The 21,510-nt window shown below is 42.5% G+C and overlaps 1 long non-coding RNA gene across 9 annotated transcripts in view; it reads right to left on the minus strand.

Moving 5' to 3' along the window:
- Nucleotides 1-1,260: 1,260 nt before the first annotated feature.
- The window catches only part of LOC138760973 (uncharacterized), a 43,455-nt gene continuing 23,205 nt past the window's right edge, over nt 1,261-21,510 (minus strand). The window contains exons 2-6 of one of the 9 annotated variants that reach the window (XR_011356015.1): nt 14,260-14,319; nt 12,321-12,479; nt 6,910-7,036; nt 2,354-2,452; nt 1,261-1,376 (exon numbers count right to left, since the gene is read on the minus strand). This is a non-coding gene — a long non-coding RNA (uncharacterized lncRNA). Of the gene's footprint in view, nt 1,377-2,353; nt 2,453-6,909; nt 7,037-12,320; nt 12,480-14,259; nt 14,320-16,342; nt 16,507-21,510 lie in introns of all 9 variants that reach the window. The other 8 variants (XR_011356016.1, XR_011356014.1, XR_011356020.1 and 5 more) reach the window with 8 other exon arrangements.

Genomic DNA, 21,510 nt, shown 5'->3' on the forward strand with positions numbered 1-21,510 from the left:
TTGTGTTGAATCTAAATTAATATCACAAAACAATTCTATATGTGGTCTTAGAGAAAGACAAAAATCTACCCTCTTCAATAATAAAGAATTTAACCTCCAACTGTACACTGAGTGTTGTTTTTTCACCAAATTCCAATTCAATCAATAATGGAGAATGATCAGATATTATTATTGTCTTTTAAACAACATTTAAAACTCTTGATTAGATTTGAGCCGAAAACACACTAAAAAAAATCAATTCTAGAATATGTATCAAATCTACTAGAATAAAAAGAATAATCCCTATCTTTAGGGTGCATCCTTCTCCATATATCAATTAAGTTAAAATCTTTCATTAAGGATAACAATATTTTAGCTACTTTTGTTTTAACTATAATTCTCGATGATTTATCCAACAAAGGTTCCAAGGAAAAAATTAAAATCACCACCTACTAGAACATTTTCATGTACCTCTATTAAATTCAAAAAAGTATCTTGTATAAATTTCTGATCATCTGTATTAGGTGCATATATATTTAAGAAAGTCCACTCCTCAGAAAATATCTGACAATTTACCATTACATATCTTCCTGCTGGATCTGTATTACACTTTGATTTTTTTACTGGTAAATTTTTCTTAAATAAAATTGCAACCCCTCTAGCTTTAGAATTAAATGTACCTGACATAACCAATTTCTTTTCATCTTCAAATGCTCATTTTCAGTTAAATGGGTCTCTTATATAAAGGCAATATCTACTCCCAATTTCTTAATATGAGATAAAAATCCTTTTATGTTCCCATTAATATTAGTCCACGCTGCTGAAGATCCAGCTGCGCTGGATGGGTCACGTCTCCAGAATGGAGGACCATCGCCTTCCCAAGATCGTATTATATGGCGAGCTCTCCACTGGCCACCGTGACAGAGGTGCACCAAAGAAAAGGTACAAGGACTGCCTAAAGAAATCTCTTGGTGCCTGCCACATTGACCACCGCCAGTGGGCTGATAACGCCTCAAACCGTGCATCTTGGCGCCTCACAGTTTGGCGGGCAGCAGCCTCCTTTGAAGAAGACCGCAGAGCCCACCTCACTGACAAAAGGCAAAGGAGGAAAAACCCAACACCCAACCCCAACCAACCAATTTTCCCTTGCAACCGCTGCAATCGTGTCTGCCTGTCCCGCATCGGACTGGTCAGCCACAAACGAGCCTGCAGCTGACGTGGACTTTTTACCCCCTCCATAAATCTTCGTCCGCGAAGCCAAGCCAAAGAAAAAGAAGAATATTAAAACTCAAAATCTTAACTGCTTTATTCATTATCTTTAAAAATTCCTATCAATCATTCCTATCCAGGAAGGAATCCCACAAGTTCATTTGATCCCAGGTGTCAACGTCTGTAATCTAAAAACATCAAAATTATTCAAAGTGAAGATATTATTAAATAGTTATAATAAAAAAGAAAGAAAAACAGATAAAGCAACCCCTGACCAGAATGCTAGAGTTACTAGCATTACCACTCCATTTTATGGGTTATGGCCAAACCACGAAAACACATGTAGCTGTCAGAAATCAACAGACATATCCCCTGACTCCTCGGGGGAAAAGATTTTCATGTAAAACAACAATACTTCCCCATACAAAGTCTCTTTATCCATCAGCAATTTATTTCTGCAAATCATCATCTACAGTTACTTGATTTTTAGTGTTTTCATTCTATGAACATTCTGACATTTATTCATATTTTCATCATACCTGGACTTCACTTTCTGCTTTAACTTACGAGAAAAAACTGCGTTTCTGGCAAAAATTAGTCAGTTAAAAGATATTTAAGAATCAATGCACCACCAATAACAATAGATTCAGGAATATCTGCTGAAATAATTGTCCTTTATAGGAGGGCAATTGAACAATTCCTGAAATTTCCATTCACATCGATTTTAATTTTAATTTACTATTCAGGTAAACTTACTAAAATTTATTCCACAAACTTCACACAATAACAAAAGTTTGTTATGATATATATATTGACTATATTTCATCCTTTTAAAGAAAATGCTAAAAATGATGATTATTTCTTCAATATAGCACATTACTTCCATTAAAATCAGTAATTGATTCCTATTTTTGTTTGAGAGAAATATATTTATTCAAAAGTATGACAGAATTATGTTATTATTAATCTTTAGGTATAAAATTTTTTTGGAAAAGTTATTTTGTGGGTTTGGCTGCTGGGACACACAGACACATACAATTACACGCAGAGGGAGAAGCCATTTTTAGAGTCATAAAGTCTTGTAAGCCACCCCAATAAAAATATCTCAGACAATGGATGCTCAAGGAGGACATCTAGTTAAACAAAAGATTCTTTGCTTGTTTACCTATGTTGTTAGAGTTGAAACTCAGATGGCAGCTGTGTATACAAGGAAGCCATTTGCTGGTTGGTCAGCAGACAGTTTGGAGGCATTGGCTCATAAAACCTTTGGAAGAGATAAAGTCATATACTTTTAGCATATAGATGTGAAGTAACTTTGATTTAATCTTCAAAGACAACAATGATGTCATGTCACGTGATTAAATATGTTTTGAGAGAACGTTATTGAAAATCCTGTAAGTCACACAGGATTGAGGGTACTGACATGTGTTACTCCTGGTCAAAGGAAAACACAGAATAAATGGCTTTCAAAAGAGAATGACCACTTCTGACTGTCTCTTTAAGAGAGGGAGGACAGGGCAGTCTTGTTGTGTTCATTTCTAGATGGGCACTTCATGTATCCCTTGCTTGTGTTTGTGAAATCATTGTGCAGAGATCACAAATACTGTAGTCTCCATGCAAGAGGGGGAAATCATTCGTATGAAGAAAGAATTCTCTGAAAACTACTCTACAAGAATCTCATGAGTTGAAAAATCTGATGCCTCACATCTACTCCATTATTGCTGTTGAGCAAGAATTTAAATAATCTGAGTTTCAAAACAAAACTGACTGAACATCAGAATTATGCCTGAACTATAATGGTTTTGGTTTTGCCACACACACACATTTACATTTGTGCATAGTGGGGTTAAATTAGAGTTAAGTAAGACGTGTTATGACATTAATAGTTATTATTAAAAATTATTGTTTTGAAGATACCATTGTCTTGGTGAATTTCTATTGCTGCTGGTCTAGTAGTAACAAAAGGTACATTGCAGGCACTGAAATTACTTCTGTAAGAATAAAAACATGTATTTCCTGCAAATTATTTCAAGACCTTGATGAAGAGGGGAAAAAGACAGTTCGAAGTGGGATATATTGCAATGGTTATTGTTCCACCTTTTTCTAAATATCACTATCTTCCTCTGTATTGATTCCTCTTAAATTTGTGATGCCTTTATTGTTCGCTCATGTCATACAAATTAAACTAACCATGTATAAGCGATTGTAGGCATTAATTTGATCTACCAGAATTAAGCTTATACCCGTTGGAGTTTTACTAAACAGAATTATGGAATTTCGTATTTGTCATTGATTTATTTTTAAGTGATCATTCAAGCATTAAACCTATGAGCATTCTATGTAGTCATGTTCTGTGAAAGCAGATGAAATAATTCTGTGACAAGTTGCTTCCATTCCTGTTTATTCAATTAATAAATAAACAGTGGTGAAGAATGGTTTTCTTTGTCTAACAGCACGGGATAAGATATTAAAGTTTTATTGAACTCCTTCAAAGCACTGGAAGGGAGATTCTCAATCTGTGGTCTTTTCACAGAGAAAATAAATATTTGATTTGAACATCATTTTAAACAAGTTTTAATATCTCCTATTCTCTGAGCAAATACATTGATTTGAACCAATTTATTTTGGGCAATTTTTAAATATTTTTATTTTATGCAATATCTATGAATGGATGTATATTACTATGGATATATATTACTTGCAGAAACTCCAGTGCAAATTTTGAGAGATTCAGAACAAGTGGTGGACCAATCTCTCAGAGAGAACACAGGTTTGTGCAGACACCAGTGACTACAGAGGGTTTTATGAAGCTCTCAAGGTGGTGTGCAGCCCTTCACACCAAGTCCAGAGTCCCTTGTGCAGTGCAGATGGCCAGATGTTCTAAACAGACAAGGCGCCATCCTGAACTGGTGGTTGGAACATTTGCAGACTCTTTTCAGTGCTAACTGCATGGTCCAAGACTCAGCAATTCATTGTGTCCCACAACAGTCAGAGAAAACAGAACTGGATAAGATTCTAACACTAAAGAGTGGCTGAAAAGTAGTAAGGCAACAGGAGATGATGGAATCTCACTGGAGGTTTGGAAGCATGTGGGCCCAGCAATATACACCAAACTCCATGAGTTCTTTGTCGGCTGCTGGGATCAAGGCAAACTACCACTGGACCTCCTTGATGCAGTCAACATCATCCTGTACAAGAACAAGGGAGAAAAGTCTGACTTCTCCAACTATTGGGGATATCTCTGCTCTCTGTTGCAGGAAAAATCCTCGCAAGAGTACTCCTGAACAGATTGGTGCCCATCATTGCTGAAGAACACCTCCCAGTCAGTCAGTGTGGGTTCAGAGCCATCAGGAGCATAATCTACTTGATATTTGTTCTCAGGCAGCTCCAAGAGAACTGTAGGGAACAGAACAAGGGACTGCAAATGTCGACCTTACCAAAGTATTTGACACTGTGAGCATGAAAGGTTTGTGGCAAATCATGGAATGACTGGGATGTCCCCCAAAGTTCCTCAGCATGGTCATCCAGCTACATGACTTGGCCAAGTCAGACACAAGTCAGAGCCCTTCTCAATAGGCAATGGTGTAAAGCAAGGCTGCATCCTCGTGCCGTCTCGCTTCACCATCTTCTTCAGCACGATGCTCCAAAAGGCCACAGAAGACTTTGATGATGAGGATGGTGTCTACGTTCAATACTGCACCAATGACAACTGTTCAACCTGAGGCAACTACCGTCCCACACCAAGATTGGAGCAACTCATTCGAGAGCTGACGATGCAGCCCTTGTTTCCCATATAGAGACAACCTTGCAGTGTATAACATCCTGCTTTGCAAAGGCTGCTGAGTTCTTCAGACTGGAAATCAGCTTGAAGACAGAAGTTCTCCATCAGCCCTCACCTCAGGAAGAGTACCACCCTCCTCGCATTACCATCAGCAAGACTGAGATGAAGACAGTCCACCGGTTCAGCTACCTGGGGAGCACCATCTTGTCAGATGCCAAGATCGATAAAGAGGTTGACAACAGACTGGCAAAGGCAAACAGCGCATTTGGCAGGCTGTACAAAAGAGTCTGGAACAACAAGTATCTGAAGAAAGACACAAAGATCAGTGTGCACAGAGCTTTTGTACTGACTGTATGGTTCTGAGTCTTTGGACAACACCCCCGTCACCACCAACAACTCCTTGAGCTCCTCCACCAGTGCTGTCTCCACACCATCCTCAACATCCACTGGAGTGACTTCATCACCAACATTGAAGTCCACAAACAGGTGGAGTTTACCAGCATCCAGACCATGCTGATGAAGATGCAGCTATGCTGGGCAGGGCACGTCTCTAGGATGGAGGATCATGGACTGCCCAAAATTGAGCTATATGGTGAACTCTCCACTGGCCATTATGACAGAGGGGATCTGAAAAAGAAATACAAGGACTTTGAAGAAATCCCTTGGCGCCTGACACATTGACTATCACCAGTGGTCTGGCCTAGCCTCTGATCGCATGGCCTGATGACACATGAGTCTGTCTCCTCCTTTGAGAACGCACACAAGGGTAGCTTTGAGGACAAATGGAGATGGAGGAAGAACTTTGATACAGCAGCACCAAACCCAGAACAGAATTTTTCTTGCAGCTGGTGTGGCTGGTCAAGTTTGTCCTGCATTAGCCTCGTCAGCCACCAGCGAGCCTGAAGCAGACGTGGACAGCCCCCTTCATAAATCTTCGTTCAAAGCCAAGCCATGAATGATTGATTGATATTACTAGGCAATTTTATAATGAAGTTGAATAATTGGCCATCATTTAGATTTTCTTTCTTCCTTTTAAAATGTACAATTCCCAAGTACTTTAAAGTATTGTCAGATATCATGTTTTCATTTTTGGTACAGTTTAGAATGAAATCAATTCCAATTCACTGTGGGCCTTTTAAAATGACCAAAGTTTAGCTGCACTGCTCAGCTCTCATGACTAAGTTATAGATAATTCCTTTAGCAGCATAGTTAACATTTTATATCTACTTGCTAATTGAATATATAGGTCTTTTGGGAATAGTAAATAAAGCTGAAACCAAGAAGTATTATTAACTTATCTTAAGATCAGTTAAAAGAAAGTCTGACTAATATTTGTTTACTGTATTTTGCATAAGGCTATGATTACATGTATGGAAATTTAAAAAAAAATAAAATTTACAAAGAAAGTCTGACAAATATGCAAATCAGACCTATTGCTTTAATTAAATATATATATTTTTTTAAATTTTACTTTAAACATACAGCATGTTAGCAGGCCATTACAGATCTCAATAATAACCAAGTATCTATTTCCTTTTGTTTGTCCATAGATATAGAAATACATAAATATTTACATTGAACTACCAAGTCATTTGGGTTGTTTAATCTTTGTTTTTTTTTCCCTGGAGTTGGGTAGTTCAAAATCATTCTACTTAAGGAATTGGAAACAAATGCTTTTGTGTGACATTGCATTCTATTGTCAACTTTGTGTGTGGTTCCTGACTGATTTATTTTGAGTGAATTATAAGAAGTTAGCCAAGAAGATGCCAGCAGAATTCTGCACCCTCCTTCTGCTAGACGTTACTGGAAATAGCAGGGTTTGCAGGAAGTTGTGCTAGTTTCCATGACATCTTCTTGCCAGAACACAATTTCATAATTAAAATAAACAGCAGTGTTTTCTCCTTTACCGAATTCTTTAAAAAAAAATACAGTGCATTCACCTTAACCATACAACATTGCATATTCATGTAATTATGTTTTAAACCAATTGTAAACAATTGGATCACATGGTTTAATTCTAAAATGAAATTCAAGAATGCTGGAATTACTTGTCTGGTCAGGCAGCACCTGTGGAGAGAGGAAGAGAAAGAGAGGTAAAGTTACAGATCTATGCTTTTCCTGATGACATGCAACATTAACTTAACTTTTCCTTATCTACAGAACAAGCTAGATAAAACTTTGGGATTTTCTGGATGTATTTGTAATGACAGTGTACATGATAACAGAAGTATACTGATAGTAGGGTGGCCATTCAAAAGGAGGACTTAGACATAGGTTACCATATATATATATATATATATATATATATATTTATATATATGAGTGCTTGAATTTGTTGTTTTGGCAATACCATTTAAATCTTATAAGATTATATATTTTAAACACACTGTGTATATGTATGTATGATAATATATGGTAACCTATGACCATGACCTCCTTTGGAATGGCCACCCTAGTCGATAAGAGTTTTTAAAAAATCTTAGTGTGATTAAGAATAATTAGAATATTCTCAGCAAGCAGAGATTCAGAGACTTACAGATAAGTCACTAGGTGATTCTTTTTATTGCTATAATTTATAATATCTCTATTATGTCAGATGTGGTAAATTAATTTTCAAAAATTTGTTCAATAACAAGGAGAACCAGAGATATTTTATTTAGATCATCTATTTATCCATCTCATGAGGAATTTCAATTCTAATTGGTTTAGTTGCATTCAATTAAACTAAAATCAATTCCGTTCAATTCAGCCCAATTTAGTTAGTATGATTAATTTAAATTAATTAAAAGATATCTGCTCAGTGTCTTGCAGGCAGCATTGGGAAAGTCCTTCTCCAACATATGTCATCAACTAAATAATGTAACATATATTTTGAGTTGTGAAACTCTAAATATTTTTCTGTTGGAGGAGAGGTCGACTTATACACCGGATATACTTTTTAGACCTTAAATTCACCAAAAAAAAACAATATAAGTCGATGCTGGAAGCACCTCCCCACCGCCAGTGCTGCTGCTCCCTGACACCTCCCCACTGTTGGGCGCTGCTATAACCGCTCGTACCTTGGAACCTGAGGTCGACATTGCCAAGGTTCCTGCTCCCACTGGGAGCACGATGTTGCCACTGCTGCCTGGAAGGCCAAGGATTTTTTAAAAATTCTCAATTTATAGCTTTGTTACTTGCAATTGGGGTGTTTTGGGAAAAAAGGGGCTGTTCCTAGGAGGCCTGGATAGCTCAAAAAATGGAGGTCGACTTATACGCCGGATATAACATAAAACCATTAAAATAAGGCTAAGGGGGGGTGTAGGTTCTTGACCTTTCTACTTGTCAACTTGTACACTAAAATATGTGGTAATTGATTGCCAGGTAGCTTTGCCTTCAATAGGGTAAGCATGGCAAACAAAGAGTAAAACTGTATTCAGGGCACTGGCATGTAACTCAGGGTCTCAAAGTCAATTGGTATGAAATGATTTGCTGTCCATTGCGTGTAATCTGGATTTAAGTGGTCTTTTTTAAGTATATCATGTCAAACGCTCTCAGAGTTGTGCCTTGCCGTGACAGTTTGTAATTATGCACATAAATTATTTCCACATGGAAGGTAACTTGGAATTGTGTATTTCTTTCTTTTAATTTGACAGTCTGAAAGGTTCTTCTGTGAGCAGTTTACAGGTTACAGCTAACATTCATGCCTGTCGATATGCTCAATGGGCGGATGGAGAAGAGAGTGAGTTCAGGGTGTGATGGATCCTTAATTATTTTGGTTGTCTTTCCTTGGAAACACGACATGTAGATGGAGTTCATGAAGGTGAAGGGATTGTGTGATGTTCTGAGCTACTTTTCTCATTTTCTAAATCTTCTTCCAATCTTGAACAGTGGAGCTCCCACCCTACACTGTGATGCAGCCAGTGGTATGTTTTTAAAGGTGGACAGACCCTAGTTCAAACCATTGGCAACATGAGTTCCATATCCAAATATTGAGTCTGAGGGCCTTTGGGAGCCCTTCTTGCCATCAGCACCTTTAGAATCCTAGTTCTGATACCTGGTTCCCATGAGCCAGTCTCCAGCAGCCTGCAGCCTGCATGAGTCGGTCAACTGCAAGTTGCCAGGATCCCGCAGCCGGTGTGGGTCCTTCAGGTGCTGAGTCTCACACTGGTCTGCTACCATGGTCGCCACCCTGCAGGGTTGTCTCCTATGCTTTTCCTTCTCAATGTGGGTGTTCTTCCCATTTCTGGTGCCCTGCATGGTATGCTGTTCCCCTGGAGTCATCAATCCCTTGTGGTCAATTGTCCAGTCAACTGCCATCTTGGGCATAGACCCTGTGTAGTGATATGATTATATATGCTGGCTGGCCCTCCCTCCAGGTGTCCTTCCACCTTGGCTCCTCCCTTAGTCCTGCCCATGTGACCCCAGGCCACAAAGGTCGAGTCCCCTCTCCTTCCCGCTCATATCTAGTTTTGGATCCGGGCCAGCAGTCTCTAGTACAATAAAGCCTATCGTTCCCCTCAGTCTTTGTCTGAGATATTATTGGGGCTACTGATAGCACCCAACAATTTATTGTACTAAATTTTGGAGGTCTCTGTTAATGGAGAAATTGCGGCGCCCAGAACAGCTAGAAGTTGACCCCCAAGTCCCAGGTGCTTCAGTGCTCTTTGAGCAGTGGATGAACTGCTTCAACAATTTTCTCGACACTGTTGCTGAGGTGGTCGACTCTGAGGAGAAGAAATTAAAAATCCTTCAGGCACAAATCGGCCAGAGGGCCTTCCGGACCATCCAAGGCAGTGCGATCTATAAAGAGGTGATGGCTGAGCTGTGGGCGCTGTACAAGCCTAAAATGAACATGGTATACTCCCGTTACCTGCTGGCATCCAGAGAACAACAGCCTGGTGAGTCCACTGAAGAGTTCGTCCGGTCCCTGGTCACACTGGGAAAAGACGGTTTGGGGGAATCCACGGCCACTATATCCCTAAACTAATGCATGGAAGAACTGATTCGAGATACCTGCATGTCGGTTCTGAGGTCAGATTATATCTGGCAACGACTCCTCAAGGAAGACCCACTCCCACTCAAAAAGGCTATCAACTTAATCAGGTCTTTAGACTCGGCCCAGCGCCACGTGGTGTTGATCGCGGGCAGAAGTGGCCCATCTCCGTATGTTCCACCACGAGTGCCTTCACCCTGGGACTTTGCGTCAGATGCTACCGACCCGACCACAGCTGCAATCACGCCGACGGCATCGTCGAGATGCAACTTCTGTGTGCAGTCCAAGCATTTGCGATGCCTCTGCCCTGCGAGGAGGGCTACGTATTTGGGCTGTGGGAAGAGGGGCATTACCAGAAGGTCTGCAGATTTGGGAGCAGCACAGTGTAGATTCCTGAAGAGCTTCCGGCGCTGACTGTGTGCGCGGTAAGGGGAGTGCCATCTCGTCGGCCATTGCTCCCAACCTCAGCACCTCGGCCCAGCACCCAAATGATGTCACTTCTGCCTTTTTCTTCATCGAACACTGCATGGTCAACATGGAGGTTGCCATCTTGGGAAGGCCTCTCCACCGATGACGATGATGCCTATCCTGGCATCGGTCACTCTGAATCAAGCCAGCCCTCTCCTGATCTCGAACTCCATGATGCGATCGAGGTTAATGGGCATAAAATGATCTGTCTTTTCGATAGCCACAGCACGGAAAGTTTTGTGCACTCCGACGTTGTCCAGAGATTCTCCCTCCCAGTCCAACCCATGACCAGGACTGTTTCAATAGATGCAAGGGACCAACAGACCAGTATCTGGGGGTATTGTGTAGCATCTCTGACGGTGGTGGGGGGAGTGTTATAATGATTTTTAATTATGTTTCGCCTCTGCCCGCAGATCATCCTAGGCCTCAACTTTCAGAGTCAATTCAGAAGCATGACGATGGCATTTGGGGGCCCCCAACCACCGCTGACCATCCACAGCCACCAGTCCCCGGCACCGCTTTGTGGTCCTAGCACTCAGCCACTGGCACTGTCTTGCGGGCTCAGTACCCAGTCTCCAGCACCGTCCTGCAACCTCACCATGCTACGGGTGCCCCCCCATCACTATTCACAAACCTCACCCCGGATTGTAAACCAATTGCCACCAAGAATAGGTGCTACAGTTCGGAGTCAATTTCAAGGGCCCCCTCCCAACCATAAATAGGAATGCCTACTTCCTGATGATAGTGGATGAATTCTCCAGGTTCCCCTTTGCAATCTCCTGCTTGGATATGTCCTCAGCTACGGTCATCAAGGCCCTGAGCAGCATCTTCACTCTGTTCGTGTACCCCGACTACATTCATAGGGACCGGGGGACCTCGTTCATGAGTTAGGAGCTGCAACAGTACTTCTTGGCCAGAGGCATAGCCACCAGTTATAACCTCAGAGGTAATAGCCAGGTGGAAAGGGAGAATGGCACCATCTGGAAGGCGACACTCCTAGCCCTTAGATCTAAACATTTGCCAGTATCCTGCTGGCAGGACATCTTGCCCGAGGCCCCCCACACCATCCGGTCTTTACTGTGCACCGCTACTAACACCACCCTGCATGAATGCCTCTTTGCTTTTCCTAGAAGATTGGCAAATGGTTCCTCCATCCCTCCCTGGCTGACCACCCCAGGGCTGGTTCTGCTTTGGAAGTATGTCAGGGGCCATAAGACGGACCCACTGGTTGCAGCGGTGTACCTCATACATGCAAATCCTCAATAGGCATTTGTGAGGTATCCAGATGGCCATGAGGACACTGTGCCAATACAAGACCTGGCAAGGGCTGGAGACCCTGAGACCGCCTTGCCGGCTACTGACCATGCCACGGACCCTATCATGCTGGATCAGAGCACGACCCTCGAGCCTGAACTGCCTGCTTTGCAGCCGGATTTCCAGGCACATACCACCCCAAGCAGCAGTGGAGGACCCCCCAGCATTCCGGGTGTCCACCGCTGACACCCCTTTTCAGACCAGTCCCTTTAGTGGACGCTCCGCTGTTGGTCCCCTCTCTGGAGGACCTCCGTACGGACATGCCAGCCCTACGGCAATCTTGCAGACAGAGAAGGCCGTCTGTGTGGCTCAACCTCTAGCTGATGGGGGGGGCGTCTGCTTCTCCCACCCCTTGTACGATGTGATTATACTGCAGCTGTTGTGTTACTGTATTGTTGCTGTTAAAATGGTGGCTGTTATCACCCCCGGTGGTTGATTGTTTTCCAGTGGGTGAATGTAGTGATATGATTGAAAGTGCTGGAGCTTGCACACTGAAAATGTTTATTAAGCTCATCTTTGTGTTATTCAGTTTAGTTCAACACCCTGATTTTTATTAAAACCCTACAAATTAGTTATCTTTGACCTTAATAGTACCCAGAACAATACAGCACAGTGCAGACCCTTCAGCCCTCGATGTTGTGCTGATCCAATCTTCTTAAAGTTGCTGTGAAATCTTCTATAAGGTGATAATTCTTCTCGCTTCCCTCTCTTTGTCCTTCTGGAGAAAGCAACATGATGCAAAATCTCTCTGACCTGTGTTGAAGGAGATTTTCCTGAAATGTGAACTTTACTGGCAAATTTATTGAACAAAAAATTATCTTTGAACATGAATTGGCTCAAACCTCCAAAGTCCTGACCCATTTAGAGCAAACAATGAGCTGTTGGAGGAACTCATTAGGACAAGCAGCATCCGTAGGGAGAAATGGTCAGTCAAAATTTTGGTATAGATAGAGGCTCTTGATAAAGGGTCCCAAAGCATAGTGACCATTTCTACCCACCTGTTGACTTGCTTTGTGATGTTAGGAAGTAGGATACCTCAAATAAAAAATGGTCCTGACCCAAAACATTGACTGTTGATTTCTCTCCATGGATGATGCCTGACCCACTGAGCCCCTCTAGTAGCTCATTGGTCAAGATTCTGGCAGCTGCAGTTTTTAGGTTTCTTTTTGCAATGTTTATTTTATTGGAATAAAGAAACTGGGGTACTTTCATTCTACTTTATTCACTAAAGTGCTCACAACCTCGTGGAGGCATCCATTTTGAATCAACTCCTAGTTGCAATAACTCATCTCTGACTCCCTCTAGTGGTTAGGATTATCACTAGCACTCTATCATTACATCCCCTTTCCTTGAGATGTTTACCAACATGACACACTAATACAATATTGATTTCAATTTAAAGTTCCACAGTAGCACAACCTATTTAAGTGTGCAGTTCTTTTTCTTCTGAAGATTCAGTCTGTCAGGTGCTTTGATAATGTCTGTGGACCTTCTTAACACAGGTGCTTGTGTTGGCTCTGCTGGTGCACTACTGACTAGCACGGGTGGTGTTTTCTCTGTTGCTGTGCAGGCTGATCCTCTGCATTTGTCTGTTCCTGCAGTGTCTCTTGTGTTTTCAGCAGGCTCTTTCACTTCCTCCCCAGTATTTGACCATTTTTTGTTCTGACAGTGTAGAATCGGATTTATTCCCTCCAGAACAATAGCCTTTTTGTCCCAAGTGTTGGAATCTGAGTCTCACTGTGTCATGTTGTGCCAGTGGCCCTAAGCATCTTGCTGACTTGTCATAGTTTGGCTTTTGGACTCCATTGCAGACACTTTATTTAGAGCTAGATAAAGATCTGAGCCACTGTCTTGTGCTTCCTTAAGCAACTGTTTAACTATGTGAACTCCTTTCTCTGCTTTACCATTTGACTGTGGATACAGAGGACTTGAAGACACATGTCAAAAATCATACTCTTCTGCAAAGTTCTGGAATTCTCCATAGCTGTAACAGTCCATTGTCACTGTAGACAATTTGAGGAATTCCATGTCTTGCAAAGATTGATTTCATAAATTTGATCAGACATGTTAGGAAGCCCTCTTTATATTGGCATTCAAGTCTTTTGGGTTCAGGCATACGCTTAGATCACTGCTCTTCTTTTTTCACAAATGCCATTGAATTCACCCATTCTGTGGGCTCCTCCACTTTCTTTATGACCCTAATGACATCATTCGGTCAAGTTCCTGCTTGAGTTTTTATTTTAGTGGTGCTGGAACCCGCCTCGGGGCTGTGCGACCTCTATTAACTGTATCTTATAGGTGAATGGTAGAACTCTAAACCCTTTGAAATGTCTGGAAATTGATCCAGTATTTCTTCTATGCTATTCCATGTTAATGTGGTACACCCTCTTGACTAGGCTTAAGTTTTCACATGCTTAGTCACCAAGAAGTCGGCCTTTTCACATTGCCTAATCTAGGCGACCTTCCTGGGACCCGTGTAAAGTTCCCGGGAAGGCTGCACCTCCTGGGCCTTTCACACCACAACATTATTTACCTGGAAAATGATCAACTGGGCATTTTAGTGGGCGTCGTGCCCCCAGCGATGACACTGCGACTGATCCATTATGCATCGACAGAAGGAAGAAAAAATAATGACATTTGCAAGCACAGTACAGAGTGATGAAGAAACAGTTAATAAATCATAATCTTTAACCCACTTGTTTCACACTCAATTTAATAGCTGTCAGTCGCATTTTGTCCCAGATTGTTTTTCCATCACTAATAATCTCCACTCTGTTTGTCTTTTAACTTCGGGTTGCTCTCATTTCCAACCCCTCCCCACCTGTCTATGTGTCCACTGTTCATTTTGAACTGAATTGTTGTTTGCATTGGTTTCAGGTGAAAATTTATGCCACACATTGCTGAATGTTGGACCTCATTTAAATACCTAATGCTATCTACAACTTTTAATAATACTATAATGAATTATGTTCCTTGGGCCAATTTAAATATGTTCATTTAATTTTTTTTATCCCAGTCAATTTTTTAAAATTTAAATAATAAAGGGTGACAAAATATTTGAAATGCGAAAACCTCAGGAAAATCTGTTGTGTTCAAGGCTTAACTTCACAGAGTCTTCATTTCTCATTAGTTCTGTCAGGGTTATTATATGTAGTGTTCTGACTGGCTGTTTGTATCTTGGGTCAGAAACAGAACAAATTCTCCACTCTGGCTTCGCAGAAAACATGAAAGGGGACGGCAAGGCAGGCCTCGCAGGTGGGGGGAGTTAAGATAAAGAAGAGAAATTGTGACAGGCATGGGGTAGGGAGAGAGGGAGGTGTGGAAATTTCAGCAACGGGCATTGAAGTGGAGATGGACTGGATGCCTCAGGCTGAACCTTTATGCATTCTGTCTGTTCCCCTCTAAGCACTGTTGCTGTATGGTTTTTTTTGAAGACGTGCTGCAAGCGTTTAACTTGCCTTGACGTTCTCACAGAAATCAGTAAGCCACTTGGTTGTTCAGTGTCAAAATAGTCTGTGATAGAATTCTTTATTTTAATCATCTATGTTACGCATACATGCAGGTACTGAAGCTACGAAGCCTTCCCAGTAAAGTCACTGGTTGATTCACCTCCAGAAGTCAATGAATGAATGAACTTGGCTGGCCTTCAAGAATACCTAGGTCTCAGACCCCAGTCGAGTTTGATCTGCCCTGCCCATTCCAACCTTTTTGCACTGCAGGATTCCCGGGTATGTAACTGGTAAAATTGCCTAGCTTACCCACTTGTTCATGGCAGTTCATGTCCATCTGGGATTACAGGGGTGCACTTTATCTTTAACTTTCACCTTGAGTTTACATGTACCTTTTGTGCCAATGTTCTGCCCTTTGAAGGCTTTGAGCTGTACAGGATTTGCATGGATATATGGCTTTATCTTCATTGCCTTGATATCACACTCACAGATCAATTTGATCTTTGCCCCTGTGTCCAGCTTGAAAGGAAGATTTGTTCCATTTGTATGCAATGACACAGTCCACTTATCCTGCTCGACTCTGTTCATGCTTGGCTGTTCAATGTCTGTTGCTTTATAATCTTTCTGCCTACCATGCCCATGAACAGTATATCACTGAGAGCAGTTTCTTCTATAGTTTGTACGCTTTCACTTCTGTTTGTTTCCCTTTGGACAAACATTGCTTTGCATAGTGATTCTGCCCTTTGCACTTATTACAGACTTTTCCATAGCTTGGGTATTGTTTTGTTGCATGGTGAGAGCCACATCATTTGCACTTGAATGTCACTCCACCTTTTTGTCATTTCCTACATCTCATTTTTTTTTGTTTATGTGTGTCCAGACACTGTGGCTATGACAGACAATACCTTCATTTTCACTGGCTTTTGCAATATCATTGAACTTTTTACACATGCTACACCAGTGAAATAGCTCTATAGCACACCTTCACAGCTCCAGCTAAAGTAAGCTCTGTCTCTCGCATCAACCTCTCACTTTTATTATTAACTCCGAACACAAATTGATCACGGGCCATTGAATCTTGCAGCGATCCAAAATTGCATGTTCTTGCTTTTAGTTTCAAGTCCATTATGAAATTATCAAAGCTGCATGTATGAGCAAAACACTTACCTCTCAAACATTTTATTTCTGTAAACAGTATTCATCAAAACTTTATAACCTTGTTGATCTTGCCATGGTCAGCTGCCTCAGCAAAAACAAATGTATTGAAAACCTCTTGTGCTTCAGGTACTACCATGGTAAGTAGCAGTGCAATCTTCCATGCATCAGGTTTCCTATCGAGTCCAATAGATTGCAGGTACACAATAAATCATTATTTGAACAACCTCTGGTCGTAGTTAACATTTCAGTTCAATTTACATCGTCAGGAAGTTTTACACTCTCCATGTTTTCTGCTGCTATTGACTGATTCTCACTCTGCCCACTCCTGGTGTTTCATACACTCCTGGTGCCATGCAATGTTTCTTTCATTGTAATAAAAAAACTGGGGTTCTTTTGTAACAACTATACTGTATTAGCTAAAGTGCTCACCACCTCGTCAAGGCATCAATTTAGAATCTACTCCTAGCTGAAGCAACTCATCTCCTGACCTCTAGAGGTCAGGATTATCACTAGCACTATCTCTACACTCTTTACCTGTTTTAGTTTCTGTGAAGAACCATGTTTCTCCTGGTAGATCTGCTACCCCTCACAACTTAAAAAACCTGCATTCAACCTTGTCATCCAATGCTTTCCACATGGAGTTGGAGCATTCGCCATTGCAGCATGGGTTTCCTTCCTGTTTCTCTGCTTTGCACTCCCATCCTAAAGGAACATGGATTAGGAGATTCATTGGCTACTGTAATTTGTCCCTGGTGTGTAGGATCCTGTGGGATAAGGAGGAGCTGGAAGGAACCTAATAAGAATAAAGTGTGTTAGAGCAGAATTACTATAAAAATGAGCACTTGATAGTTAGAATATATTTAATGGGCTGAAAGGCCTGCTTCTATAGAACCATAGGAGATTACAGCACAGAAACATACCCCTTTGGCCCTTCTAGTCTGTGCCAAACCATTTTTCTACTTAGTCCCACTGACCTGCACTCAGTCCATAGCCCACAATACCTCTCCCATCCACATACCAGTCCAAATTCTTCAATGTTAAAAATGGAGCCTGCATTCACAACTTCAGCTGGCAGCTCATCACACACTCCCACCTCTGTGTGAAGATGTTCCCCTTTTTGTTTCCCCTAAACTTTTCCCCTTCACCCTGATGCACCATTAATTACTTCAAAGACTAGAATTTGTAGATTAAGCCAGAAAGGTAGCATGGTCCCTGAAGTAGACTTCCTGGGGAAAGAAAACATCTTTTCATGTGGAGTGGCTTAGGTGGTGGCATATAGGAATGACCTGAGTGGAGTACATTGGGGAGGACCACTTGCCAGTGGGAGACCGGAAGGCCTCGAGACCTCAGGGCTCAGAGGATGACCTTCCAGACAGTAGCGTTTTCCCTTTCGACCTGCCCATTCCCTCAGAGGTTGTAGCTGGTGGTCCTGCTCATGGTGATGCCTCTGGCTAGCAAGAACTGATGCAGCTCATCACTCATTAAAGAGGACTACCCTCCCCCCAACCCCGTCACAATCAATATAGAAGGGGTACCCAAACAGGGTGAAGAGATTGTACAGAGCCTTGATGACTGTGGCAGTGGTCATGTCCAGACAGGAGATGGCAAATGGAAAACACGAGGACTCAATGACATTGTGGTCAGAGGAGGGGAGGGGCCCCTTGAATTCAATGCTCAGGCATTCAAAGGGACAGGTTGCCTTTAGCAGATGCGGTGTCTGGTCAAGAGAAGGTGATAGGTCTGCGCCTGCCTGGTTAAGGGTGATGGCTAGTACGAAGACAGACACATCGCTCTCTACCTGGAATGGGGTGGATTCATCCACCACATGCATTGTGGCCTTGGCAATGCCTGCCTTGATGTAGCTGAAGGCTACACGGGCCTCTGACATTAGTTCCAAAAGAGGACATATGCAGTCAGGATCATGGCCAATGACTCAGTCTCTTCGATATAGCCAAGGATAGCAAGGCAAGTTGTGCAAAACACACTTAATCCTTATTGTATACAAGGTTAAGGAGTTTGGTGATCTGGAGAAATTTTTGGAGATTGGTGTCGTGATCCTCCATGTCATGGCCACAAATGGTGACATTGTCCAGATACAGGAATGTGGCTTGCAGCTCGTACTGGTCTATCATGCAGTCCATCTCCCACTGGAAGGCAAAGACCCCATTAGTCATGCCGAAGGGAACCTTCAGGAAATGGTAGAGGCAGCCATCTGCCTCAAAGGCAGTGTATTGGCAGTCCTCCAGGTGGATAGGGAGTTGGTGGTACATAGACTTTAAATAGTGAAAAATACCTGATATTGAGTGATTTTATTTACCATGTCAGTTGTGCAGGTAAGAGGGCAGACATCCAACTCCATATATCTATTAATGGAGTGACTGTGGTCAATGACCATGGTGTTTTGCCCATTCTTTACTACCATCACTTTAGCTCTCCAGGGGCTGGTGCTGGCTTCAATGATCCCCCCAATTAGTAGCCACTGAACCTCTAACCTAATAAAGGCCCTGTCCCCAGCCCTGTATCACCTACTTTAGGTGGCAGTGGGTTTATAGTCAGGGGTAAGGTTAGTGATAGAGGTAGAGGGAAGATCTTGAGGGTTGAGAGGCTGCAGGTCGTGCACAGTGGGCAATTTGCAGGCAGCTGGCTTGGAAATTATGGGAGGAGAAGCTTGCATGTTTTCACAGGTGAAGTGTGGTGGGTCGTTTAAAAATTGCTGGTTACAGACAGTGAGGAGGGAGACAGGGCCCATCTTGACACTCTTAAAGTTGCATTGAAAATCCAGCCCCAGCACCACTGCAGTCCAAAGCTGCGGCATCACAAGGAGTTTAAAGTCTTTTTAGTCTGCATCCCATATAGTCGGAGTCACCACGCAGTACTTGCCATTTGGGACTTCAAGGCCAAAGAGACTGTGGTTTACTGCATCGCTTTGGGTTGATGAAGCTCTACATGCTCTCACTGTCAAACAGGTAGCTCATATGACAGTTTACCCCAATGTCCATCATTGGTCTGGCAAGCTGGGAGGGCTCATTTAATCCAACATGATGGAGGCCAGTGTTGAGTCACTGGCAGACTCCGTAGATGCAGTGGAGTGTTCACCCATGTTCACCCATGGCGTGCTGCTGGGTTGAGAAGATGGTGGCATCCAAGATGGCAGCCCCATGCAGTGCTGCTGGTTTAGAGAGCAACTGATTTATGCATCGTTGTTGAATGTCCTTTCTTCCCACAGCTAGTGCAAACCATGTCTTTTACTAGGCAGCATTTCCTTGCTGTTTGTGCAGGCCACAAAAGTAGCCATTTGGGTGCTCATGGAGTACCACTGCTGTGGTCAGGTTGCCGGCAGGACATGGCAGTGTTCTGTAGGCTTGCGGCCTTCCACTTCCCAAGATTGCAGTGCCCACAGTAACCACTAAGCAGTCATGTTGTTGGCTGAATATGTATCTGGGTTTTAGCAGGTGACAAGTTGAGCTCACCCTGCTCTAGCAGTCTCTGCTGGATGTTGGCAGATCTTATGCCTGCAACATGGGTGTCTTTGATCAGGTCCTCTGTGTTCACCATGGCTGTCACAGCCTTGCAATTGCAGGCCCATCTGAGAGTGTGTAGGCCCCAAAGGTACTCAGTGCTCAATTTTGAGGTAGCCAGAAGGTGCCTAGCGCAGACCTTGTTTGTTTGGTACTGGCTTTTCAGTATGTCCTTTGTAGTTGGGTATGACTCAGCATCCCTGATCATCAAGTATACTATGGGCCTGACATGGCAATACAGCACTTGCAGCTGGTCGTCCTCTAATCGAATAATAGTAGAGGAGGCCTGCAGAAACTCTGAAACAATGCAGCCAGAGTACAAAGCTGTTGGAAGTTGGGAGGGCTCATTTAATCCAACATGATGGAGGCCAGTGTTGAGTCACTGGCAGACTCCGTAGATGCAGTGGAGTGTTCACCCATGTTCACCCATGGCGTGCTGCTGGGTTGAGAAGATGGTGGCATCCAAGATGGCAGCCCCATGCAGTGCTGCTGGTTTAGAAAGCAACTGATTTACGCATCTTTGATGAATGTCCTTTCTTCCCACAGCTAGTCTAAACCGTGTCTTTTACTAGGCAGCATTTCCTTGCTCTTTGTGTAGACCACAAAAGTAGCCATTTGGGTGCTCATGGAGTACCACTGCTATGGTCAGGTTGCTGGCAGGACATGGCAGTGTCTGTGGGTTGAAGTCCAGGTTTTCTGGCTTCAGAATCTGCTCCATTATCAAAACACTTGTGAATAAAATGGGTGCACCATCTATAACTTCAAAGACTAGAAGTTGTTGAAAAATTGAGACTTTTATTCATAACAGAATGGAGGTACATCCATGCTAGTCAACTGTCCTGGTCTGAGGAGGATGCTGCACCACAGTCACCTTTATTCAGAGGTCAGCATGTTAGCGTGTTCTACAATGACCCCGGTCGGTCACCAAGGTTCCTTTATTCAGGGGTCAGAAGGGGTGTGTCCTAACATCTTAACATATACAGTGGTTTACCACACACCTTTAATCCATGTCCTCTAGTTTGCATCTCATCTACCCTCAGTGGTGAAAGCTGACCTATATTTATTATCTATTCCCTTCAATTTGAAATACCTCTATCAAATCTGCCCTCATTCTTTTATGCTCCAGGGAATAAAATCCTAACCTGTTTAACTTATCTCTGTAACTCAGTTCCTGAAGTCCAGACAACATCCTAGTAAATCTTCTCTGTACTCTTTCTATCTTATTGATATCATTCCTATAGTTGGGTGACCAAAACTGCACACAATACTCCAAATTTAGCCTCACCAATCAATGTCCTATACAACTTTACCGTAACATCCCAACTCTTCTACTCCATAATTTGATTCATGAAGGTTAATATGCCAAAAGCTCTCTTTACAACCCTATATACCTGTGACACCACTTTCAGGGAATTATGCATCTGTATTCCCAGATCCCTCTGCTCTACTGCACCCTTCCATGCCCTGCCATTTACCATGCATATCCTTTCTTGGTTTATCCTTCTAAAATGCAACACCTCATATTTGTCTTCATTAAATTCCATCTGCCATTTTTTGGCCAATTTTTTTTTCCCCCAGCTGACCCAGATCCCTCTGCATGATTTGAAAACCTTCTTTGCTGTCCACAACCCTTCCAATCTTGGTGTCATCTACAAACTT

Source organism: Narcine bancroftii, chromosome 4 (assembly GCF_036971445.1).
Source record: "Narcine bancroftii isolate sNarBan1 chromosome 4, sNarBan1.hap1, whole genome shotgun sequence".
NCBI lineage: Eukaryota > Metazoa > Chordata > Chondrichthyes > Torpediniformes > Narcinidae > Narcine > Narcine bancroftii.